Raw genomic sequence first — 20275 nt, 5'->3', positions numbered from 1 at the left:
TTTTTCCTCTCTTCCCCTATGATCCTCTGTTTTGTTTCTTAAATTCCATATATCAGTGAGATCATATGATAATTGTCTTTCTCTGATTGACTTATTTCACTTAGCGTAATACCCTCTAGTTCCATCCATGTCATTGCAAATGGCAAGATTTTTTTTGATGGCTGTCAAATGGGAGAAGTCTTAAGCAGTAACAGGAAATAGAAATGTAAAGATGAGAAGTGAGAGCTGTGGAGTTGAAGAGATGGAGTGAATCGAGAAGCAGAGCTAAGAGTCTTAGGTAGGTAGTACAACTTTTCTTCCTTCCATGATTCCATAGCCCACGGGCAAGAGAGAAATGTTATAGCAGCAGTAATAATGATGGCTAACTTTTATTTATGGCTTGCTCAGCTGAGGACTCCCCTAATAAGTATTTATAAACTACCTCATGAACTCTCACAACAACTCTATGAGGTGTATGTATTTTCTTCATTTTACAGATGAGGGAACTGAAGCACAAAGAGCAATAGCATGTGCAAAGAGAAGCAGTAACAGTGACCTTCTATGATATTCTACTTCAGTGGTAACAGGCAATATGGTTCTATTAGTTATATGTCGCTTCATAACAAATTACCAGCTGAAATCAATAAACTTAGAAGCTGAAATCAATAAACATCTTGTGTTGTTTCTGCCGGTCAGAGATTTGGAAGCAACTTAGGGAGGTGGTTCTGGATAAGGGTTTCACCAAATTGCAGTTATTGTATAGGCTTGGTCTACATTCACCTGAAAGCTTGAGTGGTGCTGATGAATCTTCTTCCAGTGACAGTCACTCACATGCCTGTTAAGTATGTTCTTGCCGTTGGCAGGAGGCCTCAGTTCTTTGCCATATCGACCTCTCCATGGAGCTGCTTGAGTTTCTTCATTATAAGGTAGTTGGCTTCCAGACAGTGATGAGAGATACTGAGAGGAAGAGAAGCTACAGCACTTTTTATGTCTAAGACTTGGAAGTCACATTCTGTCACTTCTTTCATATTTGCTTATTAATTTGTTAATTTCATTTCATTTATTAGAAGTCAGTCGCTAAGTCCAGCTAATCGTTCAAGGGCAGGGTAATTAGTCTCCACCTTTTGCAGGGAAGATGTCAGAGAATAGGTGGGCATCTTTTAAAAGCATCAAAGTGGACATTCCACATTCATCATGAATGTTGTAATTTAGTCCAGTTTGACTTCTAACTTGCTCTTTACACATGTGTGTGAAAAAATCGTGTCTCTGTAAAGAAACATATCCAAGACCTTATTAGGAAGATGTATTATATGCAATCGAATCTGCCCATAGTTTGCTAGTACTATGGTATAAGATGATTGATCATAGCTTTGATGTGCACTTTATGGTGCTTAGGAAGCATTTTTTAATTTAGAAAGATGTTAGTTTCCTTTGCTTTTATTTGTAGCTATCTTTTATGGGTTTTCCACTTTTCCCCTTGATATATTGAAGTCAGTCTCTGTGGTACATTCATCAGCCTTGGGTTACATTTCTAGGTAAAATGCAGTTTACAGGCTCCAGCTCTACACACATAGGTTTAAATCCCCACCTCATCACTTAAGAGTTTTGTGGTCTTGGATATGTTAGTAGTCTAAGTCTCAATTTCCTTGTCTGTAAAATAGGGCTAATAATAATAAACATAAAAGATTATGCTGATTAAATGATTTAACTGCATATATATTGTTTAGTCCAGTGCTTGAAACATAAGTGCTCAATAGAGGTTATTGTGTTGTCATTGCAGTTATTTTTCTAATTATCTCATAACAGAACTAGCATAATACCACCAAAAGATATACTAACTTAAAAAAATTTTTTTGAGTGATAAATGATATGAGACCACCAATCTCTTTCTCATGGGATCATAATATTTAGAAAGTGCTTCCTCTTTAAGAATGAAGCTTTAAACCAATCAGTTGTCAAGAACCTGATTTTTAAGCACCTGACTTTCAAAAAAATGTATTCATATTCCCATAGGATCAGGCCAAATAATTTAATTGATTTCTCTACTTCCCGGTAAGGTCAGTTGGTTAATGATGGTAAAACACTTAATTGTGGTAGAGTCATAGGTCAAACTTCCCAGGTCATTTCAGTTTTACTGAGAATTCGTCTTTTGTTTTCTCTTTTCAGCCTTGTTCTCCATTAAGTCAGATCTCAGATGATTGTGTTATCAATCACTGTGGCAACACTTAACTCTATATGCCCAATAATATGCTCAGAAAATCATGTATATTCTTTTTATGATACAGTTCTATTGCAGTTTTCATTGCACATGATAAGCAAAGCAATATGTAAGTTTCTGAGCAGGGTAGTGGAATGTACCGAGACTTAGAATTGATTCTTTTTTTTTTTAAATTCAGTAACTATTGAAAATGTTTAGTTCCTGGGCTTTTTAAGACTATGATTCTTGGATTGAATCTCTGGAAAAGTAAATAATTTAATTATCTAATTCAAATAAGTGCGTGCTTTCCTCTCTTATAATGAACGTCATCACCATTTAATGATAACATTGGAATATTCTGTTTCATAGAAAGCAATGAATCATCCAGCTATCTATGAAGGCAGGGTATGATAGATGTGACAGTCCACAGAAGATTCTGTAAGGTAATTTGGCTTCAATTTGCCTAGACCAGCCCAGTTCAATGCTTAAAACTATGTATCTCTTCAGCATATAAATGGGTATTGTTGTCCAAGGTAGGCTGTGGAACTTTTTCCAGAGAAAGTAGTGGGAGGGAAGAAGATGCTTTAAGCTTTTTCTTTTAGGGGCACTTGGGTGGCTCAGTTAGGTTAAGCATCTGCCTTCAGCTCAGGTCATGATCCCAGGGTCCTGGGATTGAGCCCCACATTGGGCTCCCTGCTCAACAGGGAGTCTGCTTCTCCCTCTCCCTATGCCCCTCTCCTGGCACGTGCTCTCTCTCTCTCTGTCTCTCAAATAAATACATAAAATCTTTTTTAAAAAAGCAGTTTTCTTTTAGGTGTTTTATAGAAACTCTCAATTCTAGGTGTGCATCAGAATCATCTGTGGGGCTTTAAAATATCCAGATGCCAAGGCTCCAGCCTAGACTTAATGAGTCTAAAATCTAGGGGTTGGGTACGAAGATATATAAATTTAAAAACTTCATTGTTAATTTTAATGCACTTTTAAATTTGATAGTTACCACATATGTTGAAGTTTTGTTTGGAAAAGTATAGTAGGAGTCATTTTGCAATTTCCTTTTATTAAAAGGATAGACTAGGAATTGATAGACAGTAAACAGCCTGTCGTGGGGAGGAATTTTGCACAGAGCATCAAAGCCAGTGTTGAAGGAAATAAGGAAATGAGGAAATGGTAATAGGAAACCTCTCTGTTCCTATAGCTTGGATTAGAGGAATTACATGGGAAAAGCTCAGCTTTTCAGAGAAATCTAATGAATTTTGAGCTGGGTTTCTATTTTATTTTTGACAAACTAACATTTCAAAGTTATTTTTTCTCATGTTCAATTTTACAGACTTTATTAACTTGCTATTCAAGGTCAAGTCGCCTAAATGATTGTGTTTTTGCAATAATTTATACTTTCTGTTTAGAATCTATTGTATTCTATAATCTTGCCTAGTTCATTTGCTAATTTCAAGATTTAAAGTCTCAGAATGAATCATCTGTTACATTAATCTTACTTTCAATTGTAAATTCCTTGAGGATAGCTCATGTGTTTTGCTCACAACTCTGTATCTATGCTTATTGTGTTCACTATTTTGACTCTACCTCCAGTGTCTAGCATAATGCTTGGAACATGGATGAGGTCTTTATCTATTGAATGAATAAATTCTCCAAATCTGCTCAGTTTTTACTCTATTATTCTACTTCTTTTGGCCTGATAGAAATTTATGACATGTTTTATTATAGAAGCTTTTTTTTTTTTTTTTTTAATACCTGCTATGACCATGTAGTACTTTTTGGAGCATGAAGAAAGATTCCCACTGAGAACTGAGTCCCCTATTCTGTTCCCTTTGCTACTTCACATGACAACACCTCTCTGAGATATAGTTTTAAGTGTTGAACTTGAAATGTTAATTCGTTTGTGTTCACGAGCTGGACAGATTCTTTACAGCGATCACCATCCTGCTCTTCATAGTACAATTAACTACTTTGCACTTATATTTTCTGGCACCAGGCTGCATATGTATTACTCTGGAAGAATATCTTGGCCTTCGTGAAAGATGGCTTGGGAGAATTCAATGTGTGTGAAGTGAATGATAGTGCAATAAAAATTATTTTTAGGAAGATTGTCTTTAAAAATTAGTTTTCAACAGAAAATAAGACACGATCCTTAGAGTATTATATATGTAGCTTTTAATAAGTTTTACTGATTTTGCATATTTTATTGTGTTTGATATCATTTTTAATCCTCAAACAACGGGGGATAAACTTGAAACTTTTTACTTCAAACATTAAGCAGTAGAAAAAGTATTGTGGACTTTCTTATGACAGTTAATAGCTTTAATAATATCTATCATTTAATGAACTCTTGTAATACATATGGAGCTCTGCTGCTTGTTTTATAAATATTGTTTTATTTAATTCTTAGGGCAATCCCAAAAAGTAGGTATTGTGAGTAGACAAACCGAGACTCAGAGCGATATCTTGCTGAAGACCTGGCTATAAGTGACAGTGTCTGAGTTTGAAAATTTCTTGTTCTTAAGCACAGTAACATGCTCTTGGGGCTCGAATGCAACTTTCCTAATAATGAATTCTTATGTTTCCCCATTACATTGTGCTTTCTCTTTATCACAACTACTGTAAGCCTCAAATCTGTGAAGACAATGTAAATATGTTGGCCACATTTATAAACCGTGGATTTGTTTTATTTAAACTAAACAAAGCATTATAAAATTTATACAATAATGAATTATATGATGAATTTCAGTATTGATACTCAAAAGTAATTATTATTTGATTGGATTTTACTGTTTTACTGCTTCCTAGCATGCAAAACAATAACGTGGCTATTGTTTACATTGAGATCTGTTGCTAATTCTCAGAGAACAGATATGCACTCTGACCAAATAATATCTTTCCTCTCTCCCAAGCATACCATTATTCACAGGTGTACTCTGAAGAAATCCTTTTGGATTATGGTGATATAAGTAGCTAGTACTTTAGAAAATCCACAGAAAAGCAAGCCATCGAAAGGCCAAATAGGCTGGTTTTGAGAAAAATCCTTTTCTTTTCTTTCTTTCTTTTTTTTTTTTTTTTACACCAGTCCTCACCTTCACCTCTTACCCATTGCATGGCTGGATTTGCAGTGCTTCTGTTAATGTGCTGTTTCTCTTTGTCCAATTTACTGGCCAGATGACTGTGTCATAAAACCACCATCACCACCACCACTCCTGGTACTAATTAGCACCCCGTTTGTCAGCTTCAGTCCAGTGGTGAGGACTTGAGTGGTTATAAATACTGTAATACCTTTTCACCTGTGAAAGTAGCTCTTCCAAAGACAAAGAAGAAAGCACAGCAGGCAGGAAACCTGCACTATTGCCACCTGAGCTGTTCCTTTCTCTGGACAATTTCAAGCTTTAACATCTGTTCGAAACACTACATTTATTAAACTAAATAACAAAATACATTCATCTGTGTATAATAGTCTTCCCAGGGGATACAGAATGGGATTTCCCTCTTTTTAAAGAAAGTGAAACACAGTTGACAGAGTCTCGGGTCTGTTTAATGTCAAGAAAAGCAGCCTGGGAAATAGGAAAGGAACTTATTAGGAAAGATTTTTTTCCCCTCTTTGACCGTGGCATGACTGCTGCCGAGGATATGCTTATGTGTATTCTCCTACAATTTTTAATTACTGGGTTTAATTGTTGGCAGGTGGGTAAGAGTTCTGTTACATGTAATATTTAATTGTTTATCCTTTGCTCTTTGTTAGAAATTGAATGCATTAGTTGAAAATGAGACTCAAGAGGTCTGTTGTGGGAATGTGTTCTTTTCCCTGCTAGAGGACAAAGTAAACTCAGTTTATAAAGTTCTGATTCTTGCAAGGTCAGAAACTTTCCTCACAAATAGAAGTCATATGACTACCTATGAATATGTAGGTCGCACAGTTTACATTCTTAATAAAAGTAAAGAATGGCAGGAAAATGTAGCCCTTTTTAGATGGATATCAAAGTCCATTCTGAAACTAACATAGAGAGCATCAATAAATATTCCAACTTTCTCCCTGCATTATCATAGTTAAGACTTAACCTTCACTTTCTTTCTCTCATCTTTCCCCCACTTTCCTCCTAGTCTCCTAAAGACTTCATCCAGATTCTGAACATACTTCCTTCATTCACAAGACTCTGATTTAGAACTCCCATCGTCTTAAGCCTCAATCATCTATAGACCACCACCTCTGTCAGTTTACCGATCTCATAAGGAGTGGCTTGGCTTTTAGAAAAGGGACTGGAAGAGCAGAAAAGTCTAAAGGGAAGTAAAAATAAACTGTTTACAGATTTATAGAGGAAGTCGGTGATAGATGTGATTCTAGGTTATGAATGATGGCTTAGTGTTGGAGGTAGTGGAAGATAGCACCGAAGTGGGAGCAGTAAGTTAGGGGAGAAATGAGGAGGATAGGCCTTAGAAAAGATGAAAAATAATGAATTTGGTGAACACTAGAAGAAAACATGCTCTGAGGATGTTGGTAGGCTTTTGAAATGAGGGAAAGAAGAAAAAGAAGGTTCAATGATTATTGGTCTTGAACCTACATTAATAATATCTATAGTATACCTGCGGTGATTATTACCTTACCCTCAAAGATACTATTCCTCATTGTGACCCACATACAATTGTACATTTATGGCACATGCATGACTACTGACTCACCTATCTGGTATCTAGGTAACACATGGGAGCTTGACCCTTCATCAAAACTGACCCGTGGTGTGAAATGCAGCAAAAATACCGAGTGATAGGAATTGCTACTTCGAGTTTGACAAAAAAGTCTTTTATGTAGCCAAGTTAAGCAAAAAAGTACTATATTTCACTTATGAAGAACTTTATGGATTTTATGAATCCAAGGGGGAGATCTAGGGAGCTTGCTATAGACTTCTTAAATTGGTGATTTGGGTGGCTAACCCATCATAAAGTGACTTTTTTTGGTTGTTGTTATTCATAGATACAGGAAAAAACTTAGATCATTCTTAGATCTAGATCATTCTCTGTCAGACCCACGATAACCATGAATTCACATTCTCACATAGTTCTTCCTGTTCACTTTAAAATAATGCAAGCTGATTCCTTGGTATCTGCCTGCATATCTTCAAAGACCATCTGTATGTTGTACTTTATCTTAAGACATTATTTATTGAATTTTCATTAAGAAATGTGAGGATTGAGTTTTATTTCACCTACTGTACATGTATGTTTCCCTTCCTTCATACTCCCAAAATATTATAAGTTTGGGTAGGTCAAAATTAGGTGTGAGGAATTAAATGCTATTTAAAACTGAGCCATGTAATATACTCTTAGCACTCTTCCTTTCTTACACAAAAGTGGGAAGGAGAGCGCATTTTGAGGGAATACTGAATGAATAACTTTTTTTTTTTTTTTAAAGATTTTATTTATTTATTTGACAGAGATAGACAGCCAGTGAGAGAGGGAACACAGCAGGGGAGGGGGAGAGGAAGAAGCAGGCTCATAGCGGAGGAGCCCGATGTGGGACTCGATCCCGATACGCCGGGATCACGCCCTGAGCCGAAGGCAGACGCTTTAACGACTGCGCTACCCAGGCGCCCCTGAATGAATAACTCTTGATGACCTCAAATGGGTTTGGAATTCTAAGTTAAGAGAATTGTCTCTCAGAAATTTGAAGGTGTTGTCCTACTAAATTTGCTTTCCATTATTTCTTTGAGGATGTTCAAAGATCTTTAAATGCTCAATGCTTTGTTCATGACTTTTTCCTCCTTTCTGAAAGCCTATAGAATCTTCTTTTTATCTGTTGCATTTGGTCTTTCAGTGATGTGTTTTGTTGAGCTGGATATTCGTTTAGAGGGCTCTTTCATTTGGAGATTCATATTCTTCTGTTCTGGGAAAATCACCCGATGTATTTCATTAATGGTTTTCTCCTTTCTGTTCTTTCTGCCATTTCGATTATTATGGATATTAATGATAGTTTTTGAGGTTTTCTTCATCTGGAATAGCCTGTTTATTTCTAGGTGATTTTTTTAAAAATAGGATTTTATTTTCCTTCATGTTAGAGACTTTCCTAACATGTCTGTTCACATTTATAAGGTGCTAAAATGTTGGTTAGATATTCTGAGGAGATCTTCGTATTATAATGAGCTAAACATAACGAGGTTAGCTCAGGGAGCTTCTGTGCAGGCCCTCAGCACAAGGTGGCTCTTGTAAGGGCCACTTAGCAAGGGTCTATCAGGGGAAACACCTCCTTGAGTGTCTCCTTATTTAGACGTGTGGCTCTCCAAAATGAGACACATTCCTTCCCTGCTTTTGTCCCTTCCCTCCTTCCTTCAGCTGAAAGCTTTCATCTCTCTTATTTGAGTAACTTCCCATTGCATCCTAGCTAACGTAGGGAGTGGCTCCAATTCCTGAATTTTTGTGGATTCTGAGTCTGATTATTTCTTTCCTTTCTGTATGGCCAGCTCAGGATCAAGTTTCTCATAATTCAGTTACAACTCATTCATCTATTGTCCAGCTTCAAAATGACATTGCTGCCTTCTTTTCTTATTTCTTTGTTTTTTCTTCTGAGTTTATACCTTTAAATATCACTTTCTTTTAATAGGGTTTCAGGAGGGAGCTAGAGTAAAAACAAGTATTCTGAGAGCTTTTCTTGGAAGTTGAACATTCTTTTAATGGTACTATTCCTCTCTGAAATGTTTATTTTCTCTCAGTTGGGCCAATATTTGACATATTGTTCTTAGAGCATTAGTGGAAACATTCCCTCCTACACTGGACAATAAGGAAAAAGAAACTTAAAAATTTACAAATGTAGCCGAACCTCTTTATAATGCTGGTTATGCAATAGCCACCTAACCACAAACTTTTACCTTGGATATATATGTCTTACATGTTTTGACCCACTACTTTGCAGTAGGTTTAAAAGAAAAGGTGAGTTGGTTTCAGGACAGTTCTGACGAAGCTAAGAAATTCTGGCATAGGGAAGCAAGCATGTCAAAGTGATAATTGCCAACAACTCAAGAGGAAAAATAAATACTTTAGATCTTCAACATCCTGGTATAAAAAGCACCCATAGTACACACAAATCAATAATAACATGCAATTTCTGAAATGAGATTTTATTTAATGAATGCCAACAAGAATTTAATCCCTGCATTTCATTGAAAAAATGTTTCATCCATTTGAATACATAAGGTGTTTTTTTTCTTCTTAATTTGTGACTCTAAAAAGATTTTGCAGACATTAGAACAGCTGCCAATGTTATAAATTATGACATACACTAATTAGAATTGCACTGAGTATTTAAAAGGGAAAAAACGAAATGTACAAACACCTTTAAGGTATTAAATTGTTCAAAAAGGCATTCTTGTTATTCCCAAATGCATGTAAAACTTCATAAAATGCTACATAAAGTTATTGTCCATTTGGTTACTTTGGAAAGAAATTTGTGAGATGTTTAAACAAGGCATTTTTAAATTTTGTTTGCAAGATATTTCTCTATCATGGCTGCTCTTATTAATTTTTTGTGTGATGTGTATGTGGGAATTAGTGATACTTGAGAGATCAGAGCCTATTCAAAGACATAAAAGGAACATACTTTTAGGCATTCATGTTAAAACAGCCTGGAAACTCCTGATACTGATGTTCCTCAAGAATTACTTTCAACATTTAGAATTCTGAGCCAATGTATCCATGCAGGAAAACAATCCGTTTTTGAGTTTGGTTCTCCATTGCCTTGTCCTCAGCCTACTTGGTTCAGGAGAACAAATACCTTCTTTGTTGACCCAGATGAATTGATAGGAGTTAATTAAAGCAGTAGTTCTTCTGCCTTAGACAATTCCAAAATGAAAAGAGCTTGATTTCAGTTTTTTGGGGACGTTTTTCTATTTACCAGTACCTTTTTATGCATGGATGGGATTCCCCCCCTGCAGTTAGGACTTCAGGAAAGATTTGATGTACAATGTTTAGAACATAGTAGGGATGAGAACAGACAAGCAGTATTCCCTCCCTTATCAGGGAGTCCTTTTCCCAGCAACTCCTCTAGATAGATCACGGCAGAGAACCAAGAAATGAATAGATAAGGTTTGTGGGTTGCCAACATATATGCTCCTGTACTAAATAAAGCTCATGAACTGTAGTCATAGGAAAGTTTCTTAGATCCTTTATAACAATTGTTAATTTTCTATTATAAAAGCCCAATAGGTTCTTTTTTCTACCCCACGAATATTATTTCAAAAATATTTTAAAAGAAGGGGAAAGGGAGGTAGGGAGCTAGATGTAGACAAGCTGGAGGGACACTTACTGTAAGTGAGGGAGAAAATAGGTCCATAAGTTCCTAAGATTCCTGAGGGCAGCACTGCACAACTCAGAATATAATGGCAATGTTGATAGTGGTGATCATTGTAATGGCTTTAATTTCCTGAGTGGTTTCGATGGGCCAGGATTTGCTTTATGTAAACTTTCATACTTGATCTTTGTAATAAATCTGTGAGATACAAATTGTTTTTCTCAATTTATAAATGAGGTACCAGAGGCACAGAGAGGTCATTTGCATGAGGTTCCACAGTTGATGATGCAGGTGCGGGGTATGCACTCCTACAGCCATGCTATGCTCTACTGAATAGCTTTCATTTGATGGCTCTTAGTCATCAAGAAATTGTTAAATTGTGCTAAGGAGTTTTGGTTAAGAAGATAGAGAGTGCTGTAGCATGATTAGAGGGATAAGTGTCAGTGTTCTAGAAGAATTCTCTTTTATCTAATTGCTAGTATATGTGAGGGATAAGTAAACAAGGCCCAGTGACGAAGCTCTCAAGGATAAGGGAGGAAATGGTTGATGTGCATTTATTATGGACGTTAGTCGAATCAGCAGGGTCTGATGAATGACATTTGGGATGCCTGAGACAAGGGTGGATACTGCTGCAGAGCCATTAGGGGCCGTTTTTGAGGATTTATTTGAGAATAGCAAAACCTTTCAAATTTGTCTAAGGGAACATTTGTTTATAAAAGGAAAAGCAATCTTGTCAACATAGATGAGTAGAATAAAATTTGAAAATAGGAAAAATACTAGAATAGTCAATGCAATCCATACCATTGGGTACAGTCAGTGATACCCCCCCTTTTTTTCTCCTATGAATGAGTAATGTCTTGGATAATTAAAAAAAAAAGGTCAATGTCAGTCTTTAGGTGGGTATGCCTATGAATAGAAAACCACATAAAGAAGTTGTGCTATCTCAAAAAAGTGGGGCTAATTTTTTGGGAAGGATTTATGTATTTATTTTAGAGAGAGAACGAGAGAGAGAGAGAGCAAGTGCAAGGGGGAAGGGCGGGACAGAGGGAGAGGGAGAGAGAGTCTTAAGCAGACTCCAGGCTGAGCGTGGAGCCCGACATGGGGCTCCATCTCACAACCTTGAGATCATAACCTGATCTGAAACTAAGAATCAGACACTCAACTCACTGGCCACCCAGGTGCCCCCAAAGTGGGGCTAATCTTTGATGTAATTGATTTTTATCAAGTTAAAAAATAATCAGTGTCTTGGGTGAAACTTGGTACCTACATATCAAGATGCATATGACTGCTAACAACTTGGATGACAAATGTGCTAAAGTTCAACAGATCATGAAAAATTAGAAAATAGCCAACAAAAGTCAACTAGGAGTGATTACTTGCAAATATATTAATGACAAAAAATTAATTATATATATGATTGAAGAAAGCCTGGCTTGGAAGAAATATGCCTGGAGATTACCTAACAGAGAGGACTATAAAGAAAAATAAGACTCACAAACCTAAATGTGAAATATATACATGAGTTTATAACATCTAAAGTTATTAAAAGTTGTTAATTTAATAGTATTTATGATGGTTTCATTGATGAAATTAAACCAGGATTGGAAAAGGACCCTGGTCCAATGTCCAAATACCAAAATAATGGCTGAACTAGAGAACACAAAAGAACAATGTTAAAATTCCTATATTTCACACTCTCTAACAAGGTCTTAAAGTTTACTATGCATCTTTTTCATGACCATAATTTAAATGATGATTTTTAAACAATTATTTAGTGTTATAAAATGGAATATAGGAAAAGTCAGCTCTTAAAGGTAATTGCATGTTCCATATTTTAAAATATGTTGTAGGCTGACATTTATACAACCTTTCTTCCATATTTCATACCTTTTCTTCAGTGCATTGCAATATATTTTCACTTTATATGCTATGTTGTGGTAGAGACTGTTAGTTTTTAATGCTCTCAAGCTGAATTGTAGTGATTTGTCTTCATAAATAGGCCAAAGTCATAAAAGGCATGATTTAATACATTTTCTAAACAACATATGACATTATATAATTAAATCTTAGGTAACTTAATGCATAAACAATGTGATTCTAATGTGCTACCGAGTCTTTGTGTAAAACAACACAGTAAAGTTTCATTAAAATCTATTGTTTAGTATGGCTTTAAGCCCAGAGTTCATTGTATGGTAAGTAGACTTGGAATATTACTTTTGAGAGAAATTTAGACTTACTTCATGTTATCCTAAATAGTATCCAAAGTCTGGGAACAGGTATTTGAAATTTGGGAGGTGTCAAAGTAGGTAATGTAAGTAATAATACTTACATACACACATGCACAAATCGCATCATGTAGTGCTACTTATTTTATAAAAATATTTTATTTGTATAGGGCACGTTTATCATGTGAAGCTCTAATAAAAGCTAGACAGAGTAGGGAATGTTTATAGGGACAGTTTCTGATTTTTCTGTGAGGAATTTTTAGGAGGAAATAGTTTAATAACACATGGTGAAGTTCCTGTTATTTTTGGTAAAGTCAGATCAAAAAGCAGCATATAAATGCTTTCTAGACGTTTGGGTTTAGAAATAACATAGGTTATATCCTTATCATAGACAATAATATATTTAGAGTTGTGGTTCTCAGTTTTCATTAAATCCATACTCCTCCTTCTTTCCATATCTCTTATTTATAATCATAAAAATCTTCTTTCCATTACCTACATTTTGATATACTTCTTTCTCCAGCAGTCTAGCTTAAGAAACACTAATTTAGCATATGACTTTGAAAATAGTGACTCAGTTTTTCTTTTGGGAACCACCTTGCCCTCTTTTAGTCCATATAGTTTGGTTGAGCTAATTCTAATCTAATCTAGAGAGTTAGGAGTAACTCATGGATTGTTTTTTTTTTTTTTTTTTTTCTTTAAATCTCTAGCTGCAGTTCAGAGATTGATACATGAAGTAATAGGTACACGAGATTCAATTCCAAGAAGAACTTTGGCATGAACTTGTAGAAGAGGCTCTTTTTACTTATTTATATTCTTTGTAAGATTACTTTCTGTTAGGATAGTGCAAGGCTGGAAATGTCAGTATTCACAATATAGAGAGGTCACGCTTATAATACAGCTATTGCAAAATGAAGCTGTGCTAAGTGTTGGAAAATGATGAAATACTGATCATATTGTCTGAGCTTCTGGGTCTAACCATGCCTGAAGCTAACATTCTTTTCCTGAAATTTTCAGTCATAGAAAATAGCAAATTAATGCCCCTATCCCCATTTTTCCTTTGCTTTAATGAATTGATTTGGCTTTCCTTTCATTGCAAGCGAAACATCCTGACTAATGCAGAAATGACTCATGGAGATATGCATATTCCATTAATTAACTCTTTACTTACCTGTTTGTCATTCATACACACACACACACACACACACACACACACACGCATGCTCGTATATATGCAATGCAATGTAATTTTCTTTGTCTTTTATCCACAAGCTCTCTAGCAACATGAATATGGATTATATACTCAGTAACCATAATATAAATTATTCTTGAAGCACAAACAATTACTTTCTTCAGATTGGATACTAACAATCATGTCCTCTTAAACCAGTGTAGTTAGCTTATTACCATGTTTACCTGCAACCTCATTATCACGAAGCTGACAGTATTCTTTTGTGCTCAGTTTATGATTCTCCTCTTAATTCATAGTGTAGCTGTGGCTTGGCTGTTTTGTTTCCTTTTCCTCTGTCTTTCCAACTGAATTTCTGTTTTTGAGGTGTTATTGACTTCTACCTCCTTTTCCTTTCTCATACCTACTATATCCCTTACTGCTAATCCTTAACTTACCCCTTTGTCACAGCTGCTCCTTTGCTGATCCCCTCCCTCCTCTACCAGTCCTTAAAGCATCTTCCAGGACGTACATGTATGGAAAGAGTTTTGTGGACTACGATGTTTGGATTTCTTAGTACAGTGTGCCAAGGACATAGGAGGCATTCAATACATGTTTATTGAATTAGTATAAACTTACCTTACTAAAATAGCATTCTAGACTTCTAAGAAAATTAATGCTGTATCAAAGCTTCCTGATTTATGCCCAGAGAGCAGATTAGACAAGGAGAGAAGTGAGCTTATTAATCTTCCCTTCAACATATAGTTAATTTTGATGATGCCTGTTAATCACTCGCTGCTGTTCGAAAGGTAGTAGCAGCCATGTCTCTCTTTTTAATGAGGTTAGGTCTTCCTTACAAATGCTCTAAGAGCTAAACAGTGAGACTTCAAATGTTAGTAAGCAATTGTTTATCTTTCAGCACAAGTTCCTGTATTATTTTATCCATTTTTTAAAAGTTTATGAGACTCCAGGGAGATTATTAGGAAGAACAGGCGGCCGTACTTTTGGCATTGTAATATTGCAGCATTCCCTATTTCAGATCCTCTCCCATGCTCATTGCCCGGGTTCTGCCCTTACAGAGACCTCTAATGGCCCAGTTCCTCATTTCCCTCAGTCATTATTCCCTCTGACTGCACTGGAGTCCTTGCTTGTTTAGAATTTTTGTCAGTCACCTTTATACAGTCCTAATGCCCTGGATTGCCTGTGCCTTCAACCTCTAGCCACATTTGCTGTGTCTGGATCCAGTCGTGGTCAGTTTATCCTTTTTTATGTTCCTGGGGCTATAGGATATCAATAGAGAATCATTAGAAAGTGTGGATTTGACTCGCTGTGGCCTCTAATTTACTTTATAACTCACCGTGAATAGCATTTTTATTCATCTATCAATTTCCTAGTAAGAATTTTTTAAAATTTGATTGCTTCAATCCTTTAGTCTCATCCCACCAGCCCCAATATCATCAAATAACCTTACCTGGGTTCACAAAAGGATAGAGACCATCACTTTAGTCACGCCTTTGACCATCTTCCCTCTTTAAGTCTCCTGAGTACTGTCTCTTGATAATTCACCTTTCTTCCTCGTGTCCTTTTGTTTGGAAGTTGTGTCCTGTCCTCTTTTTAAAAGGCTAGCTGCAATCCATTTGCTCCTCGATGACCCTACTTACTCATTCTTTTCTTGATCTATACCATCTTCAATCTTTTCATCATCAAACTTTTCTTCTCTGAAACCTGCAAAGGTACAAAGGTCTTACTTTTTTTCACCATTGCCAAAATCTGAGATTCAGAACTAATAATCGTGGTCTCTTCATAATTACGTACTCTAAGCCACTGTTTATTTAGCTTTGCTATCTTGAGTCTATGAAACCCTTTCTTTAAATTCACCCACAGGATCCTAATTGCCAAATTCAACAACCTTTTCTGTTTTTACTCTCTGAGCATTTGGCTTTCTCTAACATGCTGTCTTGTCATTAAAATTCTTTTCTACCTTTGCTACAACATCCTAAGAATCTCGTTTTTCTTATCAATAGACTCTGCCTGCAACTCCCAATTCCCATGTCTACTTTATTTTCACCTTACATCTGCCTGGAGACTAGTATATTACTGTGAGGGTCATCTTTTACAATACTGGTTTATTATGACTCTACGCTGCTTGAAAACTGAGATAAGGTCTTAACATCACAGCCAGGCAGATAAAGGCAGCAATCTTCGTTTCTCCTACTTACCCTATTTACCTTATCTTGCCCAATTTGGCTACTACCCCATCTCAACAGGGATTTCATGCTACCTCTAAACTAATTTGCTTACTTTACTAAAATAATTCCCATAGGACTCCTTCCTTTTTGCCAGCTAAAATTTGTATGACTGGGAAAAAAATACTCTTAGTAGCTAATGATTTCCAAACATGTATGATGAATAGAAACATTAACTCACTTTTGCTTTCTTTGAAATATTTCTTTCCTTTGATGGGAAAGCTAATATTTATTAACTTCCAGATGAGGCATCCGCAGAATATTGGTCCGTGCTGTTGAATATTTAAAGTGTGCCATGACTGAGCCAGGTTTAGGGATGGCCTGAATGAAAAAAAGAAAAGGCTCTACTCAAAAGGACCTTAACGCTAGCCTGTGCAGTAGGGCATTAAACCTAGCTTTAGCTCATATCTGAAAGCTTTCACTAGTTTAAATATGGTTACTTTTTTAAAATTAAAATAGTCCTACTCATGAGAGATAAGTAGATGTTCTATTAGTATTCCTAAAGTCATGGCCAGAGTTTTTTTTACCCAAATCCGTGATACTTTTTGTTCAGCATGTGAGATTTAATTATTTTCCATAATGTATTGCCACTTATCCAATTCTAGAATATGGACACATTCATGTTAGTGAGTTTATAATTACTTTATGACTTATTGACTTACTATATCAAAATCGTATCCATTTCTGTTTAAAGGTTTTCAACAAAATAATCATTTATGCTGAAAAGACAATATGTTAGATACATATTTGCTCTATTAACTGATGATAACACAAGCACAGAGTCCTTCAAATGAATGTTTACTCAAATACACAGTGCCCCGATTTTTTCCTCTTCAATTGATTGTTATTGGTTTCAGGTGTTATGCTATGTTAAATATGTAATATTACATCATGGCATCATATTCATAGAGAATAGGAACACTCACTTTATGTGTGCTAAATACTAGACATTTGTTGTAAGTGTGTCCAGTGGCTTACACACCTCAGTTTAAAAATGTGTGTACACTGTCACTTTTGGGTTTCTCCAAAATATTGTATAGTTTACATCATCATTAACATGAGTACTGTGAACAGCAAGAAAAGTTGAATTTTTTTCCTTATAATTCAGCTACACTTCTTTGTGAAGAATCATTATTCATTTATCTGATGACTTCAAATGATTTAAAATGCTGTTTTTGATATGGTTATTTTATATACAGTAAACTAGCTTCTTAACGTTTTCCTGCATTCTTAGGTTACATGAGGGCGAGTAAAGAATACATGTTTTGTGTTAATATATATGTTACAGTATATATGTGTATATAATTTGCTTTCTCTTATACTATTCTTAAGGAAATTGTCAAGATTAGTCTTAAATGAACTATGTCTTCCCATGGAATGGTTTAAAAAGCCTAGTCTATTTCATAACAATATATTGAGACACTTCCCGTAGTAACTCAGAAGTTTGAAAAGTGGCATCGTGGGTCCTAAAGAATATGAAATATGGGTTCTTCTTTTTTCATACTATTTTGAAGTTGATGTTTGCCAATGTACAAGTCACAAAACTTCATGGTTTGGCTTCTGTACCCTCCATTAATGAAAATATATGTGAGGATTATGAGGTCACATCTACCATAAAAAGCTTCCACTGGTATCCATTCTAAGTTTGTGAAGGCTTTGTCTTTCTTGTTGGGGTTGGACTTGGAAGACATATGAAATTTGTGGCCTTTATAAAGTCTACAGTTCCAGTAGTTATACTTGCTTTATCAGCCTACGGGACTCTGGAGTGTAAATTTGACTTCAGAGACAATTTGGTGCAAGAGTGAGGTGAAGCCTTTCTGTACTGCAGGAGTGACAGTTGTGGGTGTCTCTGCTTCACTAGAGGTCTGATTGCCTGCCGTGCATCCTACATAAATGCCTTTTTATTTTTAACTGAGAGTCTATTTCCCTTGATAAGGAACTCTTTTGGACAACATGTCCTCTGACCTGAACCTAAATATCTTTTCTTGTATTTAGGGATCTAATGAGGCATTTCTAGGATGTCTGAAAATCCCTAGAGCATAAAATCTTTGAAATTACTACTTCTCCTGATAGGGACATAATGTGAATACATGATTAAAAGCCTGGTCCAGGTTTTGAAATGTCTAAATACACACACGGAACAGATAAGAAAATGGCGTTCAAGGCTGATTGTCCATTCTTCCCTGTACACTTAGCCAACTCAGAAGAATAGCTAATACTTTCTGTTCTGTTCACAGAACATACTACTCTCTGCCCAGGTCCCGCTGAACACAAAGGGCTAACAGGCTACTAGCCTGCTCCATGGTTTGGTATGTTTTTACAGTTATACTATTGGTTGGCTTATATGCTTACAACAGTGTATTCCCAAACTGATTGTGTCAATTATTATTATAATTATGTAATTTACTTAATAATCTGTGAGTTAATGTAGTGTGAGTGTGAAAAGAGAGTTGTTTCCATGATAACTAATTAGAATGCTCTGGAAAGGCTTGATAAAGGTGAATTGCTAAAAATACTGTGTTTGCTGTCAAACTAGGTGTGAGCAAGCCTGATACAAACAATTGGAGGATAAGTTATTAAAATGTAGGAATTTGTTTTTTGATAGAATTTTAAAATTCTTGATTAAAAGATGTTAAGTAGAAATTGCATATAATGATTTATATATATGATTAATGAAAGAAGGAAAAAGGGGAATTAAAATCAGCAGATCTGTATATTAGTTAAGAAAAAAGCCTTGTCCTCACCAAAATATTATATAATGAGTGTGGTTTATTTTTCACGTAAAATGAAATATTTAAGATGTTGCATAGTTTTTCTTTGTTTACATACTTTTTCTTTAATTTCATAATTTTTCAGTTATTTGACCAATTACTGCTCCTGATAGTCCAAGACCTTGTCTACTGTAAGTGCTTTGGTCCAAGTAACTGTCTTTTGCTGCTTATTTTAACTCAGAATCCCCAATTCTGAGTAGGAAGCAGAATTTTTGCTTGGTCAAGTTGAATTTCCTTAGTACACTGTATTCTTCTGCATGGGGCTTCCACTACCTTCCCAGCATCCTTCCCTATCTTTTTCTTATTCAGCCACATTTCACTTCTGACTACTCAGTAATCATGTCATAGACTTTATACTTTTGATCATATCATTTGGGATTGCATCAGCTTCCCACCTATCTGATCCATCCGCTTTGTCCACTAGCAAAGTCCTACTCAAATATTCCAACTCAAATATTCATCTCCTCTGTAAAATCATCCCAGTAGGGAACTCCCTTAATATTCCAGGAATACTTTGTTTTAGCACTTAACACTCATGTTGCAAGATGACTTTTTTTTTTTAAGGCAGCATTTGTTTCAGCCAGAGTCTAAGCTCCTTAAAAGGGAGAGAAACCATGTATTGATTGTTTCTGTATCCCCAAATCCTAGCAAATACTAGGTATTCGGTAAGTGTGTATAGAATGAAGTAACAAAGAGATCAAATTTGTTTCAAATTGAACTAACAACTAGAATCTTCAGAGAATAAGGTCTTCTTCAGAAAGTTGTGAACTCCCTTGTTTTTCTACCTTAAGTTATCTCTTCTCTCTTTTCCTCTTACCCCATTCTTGAATTTGTCTCAACTTCTGTATTTCTCATTAATCCTAAACCCTCTGTATTTCAATTTCAGCCCCCACAACTTTATGGGAGATTTTTAAGAAGATGGTAAACAACTACTGACAGGGAATTCTAGAAGGAATTAAACTATCAGATGGTGGGTTTGACCACGTTAAATTTAAGGCTCCCTCTTGCGCTTATATTCTGTGAGTTATCTTTCAGCAGGTACTAATTCCCTCACAAATTTATGGTGCCCTTCACATTACACCATATGGACTGTCATCCATTCTACTTGGTAACCATGACTCACTTATGGAGCCTCTCTCTCTCTCTTTTTTTAAAATAGTTTTTATTTTGTTATATTAGTCACCATACAGTAATGGAGCCTCTCTTTTATCATCTAATTAGTGACAAATAAGAGGGAGTGGGTAAAGTGCCCATTTACCATTCTACCTACCTCTTAATAAATCCACAACCAAGAGAATGGGCTCTGTAGAATTGGAAGTTTGTTCTGGCAGATGCCTGGCCTTGTTTACATATCTCCACATTCTACTCTCTATTATCTGAGATTAGCAGAGTGATATACTTGTGTGTGTGT

The 20275-nt window shown here is 35.7% G+C and overlaps 1 protein-coding gene across 4 annotated transcripts in view; it reads left to right on the top strand.

Annotated features, from left to right (window-relative positions):
* The window catches only part of LOC123799262 (uncharacterized), a 1380163-nt gene that overhangs the window by 120884 nt on the left and 1239004 nt on the right, over positions 1-20275 (top strand). For 3 of the 4 annotated variants that reach the window (XR_015724345.1, XR_015724347.1, XM_087861938.1), the window contains exon 3: positions 18331-18402. The exons of the other annotated variant lie outside the window; for it this stretch is intronic. The gene's annotated coding sequence lies outside the window, so the exon portion shown is untranslated. The remainder of the gene's footprint in view (positions 1-18330; positions 18403-20275) is intronic. 4 annotated transcript variants of the gene reach the window in all.

Source organism: Ursus americanus, chromosome 5 (genome assembly GCF_024610735.1).
Source record: "Ursus americanus isolate L20-20 chromosome 5, mUrsAme1.1.p, whole genome shotgun sequence".
NCBI lineage: Eukaryota > Metazoa > Chordata > Mammalia > Carnivora > Ursidae > Ursus > Ursus americanus.
This window is presented reverse-complemented; position numbering and strand designations above follow the sequence as displayed.